The sequence below is a fragment of the Hemiscyllium ocellatum genome, chromosome 19 (assembly GCF_020745735.1).
Source record: "Hemiscyllium ocellatum isolate sHemOce1 chromosome 19, sHemOce1.pat.X.cur, whole genome shotgun sequence".
NCBI classification, from domain to species: Eukaryota; Metazoa; Chordata; class Chondrichthyes; order Orectolobiformes; family Hemiscylliidae; genus Hemiscyllium; species Hemiscyllium ocellatum.
This window is the reverse complement of record NC_083419.1, coordinates 4,785,503-4,791,502: the sequence shown is the minus strand read 5'-3', so window position 1 is coordinate 4,791,502 and position 6,000 is coordinate 4,785,503.

Genomic DNA, 6,000 nt, shown 5'->3' with positions numbered 1-6,000 from the left:
ATGTGGGGTCCAGGTCGATGTGTCTGTTGATGGATGTTCTTGCCGCTTCCGGGTGTCAGTTTCAGCTGTAGTGGTTTGTATATGGGGTCCAGGTCCATGTGTCTGTTAATGGAGTTTGTGGATGAATACCATGCCTCTAGGAATTCCCTGGCTGTTCTCTGTCTGGCTTGTCCTATGATGGTAGTGTTTTCCCAGTCAAATTCATGTTCCTGGTTGTCTGAGTGTATGGCTACTAGGGATAGCTGGTCGTGTCGTTTTGTAGCTAGCTGATGTTCATGGATGCGGATTGTTAGCTGTCTTCCTGTTTGTCCTATATAGTGTTTTGTGCAGTCCTTGCATGGTATTTTGTAAACTACGTTAGTTTGGCTCGTGCTGGCTGTTGGGTCCTTTGTTCTAGTGAGTTGTTGTCACAGAACCACAACAACGGACACCCGAGCTACAAATCTTCAACCAGACTTTAAATTCAGGGGTATGTAGCTTTTTGAAAGGACAGGCAGGGAAGGATGGGAAGGGTGGAGGGTAGTATTGTTAGTTTGGTGTGAAATAAGTTCAATAGCAAGAAATGGTCTTGGATCAGATTATTTCATAATTTCATAGTAATAAAAACAGGAGTAGGCCATTTGACCCATTGAGTCTGCTCCGCTATTTATTAAGATCATGACTGATCTATCCATCACCTCAGCTCCTCCTACCTGCTTTATCCCTATAACCCTTAATTCCCCATACCATGCAAAAACCATATGCATGAAGAGAAGAAATAACGATGTGAAATCCATATGTATGAAGAGAGAAAAAAAACAAGGGGAAGGCAATACTAGAGGGAGTAGTCTGTAGGCCTAACAGTAGCTGTTCTGTAGGACAGAGGAAAAATATCGTGTGAGATTGAAGGCATGTTGTATGTTAAACATAAGTGACTCTTTAATTTTCATTTGGATTGGAAATATCAAATTGGCAAACTAATCATAATTTGGGATGTTTCCCTAGAAATATATGTTGTGTATCTAACAAAGGGTCAGGCTATTTTAGATCTGGTGATGTAAAATGAGGCAGTTTTTATACATGGTCTCAGAGATGGTGATCCCTAGGGAACAGTGACCATAATGTGCTAGAATTTACTGTTCAGTTTGCAAGTGAGAAAGTTGCATTGGAAACAACTGTACCAAACAAATAATAGTGATTACAAAGTGATGAGGCAGAGTAGGCTGTTGTCAACTGTGAAAGGAGTTGAGCAGAAGAGACAGTTGAGAATCAATGATAGACACTTAAAGCAAAGGGGCAAATTTTTTCACACAGAGGGTGGTGCGGGAATGGAATGAGCTGTCAGAGCAAGTGTTGGAGGTTGGTACAATTAGAGTGTTTAAAAGGCATTTGGATGGGTATATGAATAGGAAAGGTTTAGAGGGGTATGGACCAAATGCTGGCAAATAGGACTAGGATATCTGCCTGGCATGAGTGAGATGACCCAAAGGCTCTGTTTCCGTGTTGCACAACCCTACAACTCTGTGATTCACAGCAAAGGAATGTCCCAGCAAGGAAGCAAGATTTTAGGAAGGGGTTGAACCGACCATGGTTAACCAAGGAACTTTAAGAAAGTATCATATTAAAAGAAGAATCGTACAATGTGACAAAGATTAGTGGTAAACCAAAGAATTGGCAAAGTTTAAAAGTTTATAAAAGAAAACCAAAAATATTGAGGTAGTATATTAGCCTACTGGAAGGTTGGGATGAGGGGGCTCTTTTTCATGATGGAAACCTGTGGAATGCCACAGTGTTCAGTGCTGGAGCAACAATGATTTAAATATGTATTAATGACTTGAATAACCGACATGAATGGGCTATCGCCAAGTTGGTGGATGACAGAAATATAAGTGAGAAGGCAAGTGGTAAGGATAACACAGGTTAAGCAGCTGGGCAAAAACTTGATTGATGAAATATAATGTGGGAAATTGTGACATTATGCACTTAGGCAGGAAGAATAGAGGAGTTGACTATCATTTAAATGGAGAAAGACTGCAGAAAACTGCAGTGCAGAGGGATTCTGGAGTCCATGTGCATGAATCACAAAAAGATTGCATCGTTCCAATGAGTAATAGGGAAATCAAATGGAACACAGGCCTTTATTTCAAAGGGAGTGGAGTAGGAAAGTAGGGAGGTCTTGCTCAATCTAAATAAGGCAGTTGTCAGAACACAGCAGGAGTAGTGTTAACAATTCTAATCAAATGGCTGAATTACTTATGGGAAGATACACTGGGCATTAGAGGCAGTCCACAGAAAGTTCTGTAGGCTGATACCAGGAATGGAGGGACTGTCTTCTAAGGAGACATCAAATAAGTTGGGTCTGTACTCTGAGTTTAGAAGAACGAGAGGTGACCTTATTGAAACATACAAGATTCTCAGGATACTTAATAGGGTAGATGCAGAGAGGTTGTTATACTTTGTGGGTGAGTCTAAGATCAAAAGGCATAATCTTAGAATAAGGGGTCACCCATTTAAGACAGAGATAAGGAGGAATTTTGTTTTCCCTTGGAAGATAGTGAATCTGTGGAATTCTTTACTACAGAAGGCTGTCAAGGCTGGGTAATTAAGTATTCATAGCTGAGATAAATTGATCTTTGCTTAGTAAGGAATCTAGAGTTATAGGGATAAGGCAGAAAAGTGGAGTTGAAGATTAGCCATGATCTCATTGATTAGCAGATCAAACACAAAGGGCTGATGGCCTTCTGCTGCTTATAGTTTTATGGTCTATTCATTCAAATGCAGTGTATGATTAGTTTAGGATAGTGACTAGAGAACATGATCCATTGCTAAAGGAGTGCTGTACTGTCAGAGGTGCCATCCAGGTGAGAGGTCACATCAAACCAGTCCATTGCCTCAGGTGGTTACCGTTTAAAAGAAAAATGGGAAGATTTTCTTGACCAAATATTCTTCTCCCAGGCAGCATCACTAAAATAGACAATCTTGTTATTTTGACATTGCTGTTTGTCAGAGCTTGCTGTGTTCAAATTGACTGCTCATTTTGCATGTTTCAGGAATGCCTGCACTTCAGGAAAGCTGGGAAGCACTTTTTGGATATTGTGTGGTTGTGAATGATTACATTTAAATGCAAATTATGTCTCTTTCTATTATTTCCTGCCAAATCTTCCTCTGGTCCTTATCGCAGCAATCAGACCAAAACTGCGATTCATGGACCATACAGTGAGCATCTTCGGTAAGAGTGGTGATAGGATTCTCCAACACCAGTGAAACGTGCAAAACCATTGCCAGCTTCCAGGATGGTCTCTACCCCTGCTGCTGCTTGTACTTATTCTTGGAAGGGTCACTTGACCTGAAACGTAAAATCATATTTATCCCCACAGATGCTGCCAGACCAGCTGAGCTTTTCCAGCAGCTTCTGTTTTTGTTTCTGATTTACAGCACCTTTCAGGGTTTTGTTTGGAGCTATTTTTGCCAGGATTTCTGTTGCTATTCCCATCCATCTTGTGTCATCTACTATAGCTCACGCTGAGACCCTCAGTGACACCGTCATTCAGCTATGCTGTGGTCAACCTCTCTTTTCACTGCCTCCGCTTTCCCTCCAGAAGAAATCTCCATCGATATTGCAACTCTAATCAAATGGCTGAATTACTGACATTTTCTTTTCTGATATCACTTTTTAGAATTATGTTTGTTGTTGCATTTTCAAACACCTCATAATTTGTTCTTATGGCTTGGAGGTGGAATTTTTAGCATATATTTAAGTGTCCACATCTCAAAGGCCTTGATTTTCTTCCATGGATCTTTACTTGGCATCTAGGTTTCTGAGGCAGGCAGGAAACTGGATGAACGTAGCATCTTGATTTTTTTTTCTTAATACAACCTTGAGGTAACACATCCTCCATCTTCACAATATTACTTCTGGCAGTCTCTATCCTTTGAAGGTCTGTGTCACATCTGCCATCATCTGCTATCATATCTCCTCACCCACTGTTTATTTGTTCATTGAATTTATTGTAGTCACATGTACCTAACTACAGTGAAGAGTTTTATTTTGCAAGCAGCACAGGCAGGTCATAGCAAAAAAAGGACATACAAATCATAGGGTGCTTAGACAGAGCGCGGCATACAAGGTTACGCCTGCACAGGAGGTGCACAGAGCAAGATCAACATTATTTAAAGATAGAGAGATCAGTTTGTCAGTTCAATAATGGCAGTGAAGAAGCTGTCCTTGAGCCTGTCGGTGGGTATCTTCGATCTGATGGAAGAGAGCATTATTGGGTCGGAACTGGTCTTTGATGGTGTTGGCAGTCTTTCCGCAGCAACAAGAGGTGTAAATGGAGTCCATGGATGGAAGGCTGGCTTCCGTGATGGTCTGGACTCTGCACACGGCTCTCTGTAGTTTCTTAGCCCATGTGTTTATCTGAGGGGGTTTTGCAAAAGGCCTGTGTATAATGGATCTAACCTCCGTTTCTAGATAACTCAGTGTGTAATGGTAATCTGTCACCTGAAGGCACTTCTCTTTCCCTGTCTTGTCACGAATCTTGCCAAAGTTGATAGAAAATGGAAGCAAGCTTTTGAGGGCTGAATGGCCTTCTCCTGTTCCTTGCATTGCATGCTGAGGGAAATTGAAAGCGGGAAGTAAAATAATTCAGAAGTATCTTCCACACTGCAGATGAGGGAGATTACCACAACTAATAAAGGATGAAATTGGAGGCCCAACTTGTTCCTCATCCAATCCTGAAGGTTTGACTTCAGCCTGAACTGAGTGTGGTGCTTTGTCAATAGTCACACCCAATATTGTCTAGGGAGCTGTTGCAATTGTAAGAGCACTTTACTACATAGTTGAGGAACTGCCTTCGTTGTATGTCAAAGAAAAACAAATACTGTTGGAAAGAAAGGGAGAACTTGCATTTATGGAGCATTTCTCACTAATGTCATTTAGGGAAGGAAACTGCTGTCCTTACCTAGTCTGGCCTACATGTGACTCCAGACCCATAGCAACGTGGTTGGCTTTTAACTGCCCTCTGAAATGGCCTAGCAAGTCATTCAGCTCAAGGGCAGATACAGACAGGCAGTAAATGCTGGACAGCCAGTGACACCCATGTCCCACAAGTGAATAAGAAAAATTTCCATGATTGTAGGTCATTCCTCAGCCAGTGGAGTGTGTTTAAGGCATTATCACAGTTGTAATGCAGGTAATAGTATCTGAATACCTGTACTAATGGTCCTGTTGGTTGTTTGGTAGGTGAATTATGCACTAACAGTATTTGCAACATATTGCTTTCTTTGATAATGTGTTCTGATGCTTGGGAAATGAACTTACTTCTTAGTGGCAGTTCTTTCTGGTCTTTTCCTTTGAGAAGAGACAAAAGAAAAATAAAGCAGAGAGTAACCGCAATTCTTAACATACAGAAGCAAAGGCAGCGTTGGCATTGGTTCATTCACAAAAGTTAGATTGCAGAGCAACTGTTTATCTGCAGAACTAAGTTGCTTGAAGGGATTGGTTCAAAATCTCATGAGACAAGCATCTGATGAAGAAGTGATTTTCCTGTTCTGCCTTACATCATTATGACTCATGAGAAAACTTGGCAAAGGAGCAATGAAATATTCCATCTGTAATCTGTGACTGGGTTTGTCCAAATTTGTCAAATTTTCAGCTTCTCACAGCAGTGAATCATCTATTCAACGTGATACACCTCACAACATGTTTCCATTGGAACATAGGCAGTGCTAGATTCAAAACCAGCCAAGCTCCCTTTAGGATAAGGCGATGGCCTAATGTTCTGAGGGCCCAGGTTCGAATCCTGCCATGGCAGATGATGAAATCTGAATTCATTTTAAAAATCAGGAATTAAGAATCTAAAGATAACCATGAATCCATTGCTGATTGTCGGGAAACTCCCATCTTGCTCACTAATATCCTGTCCCATAACCATTGACTCCATGTGGAGACATGTGACTCCAGACCATCTGCAATGTGGTTGACTCTTAGCTGCCGTCCGGGCAATAAATAACACCTCATCC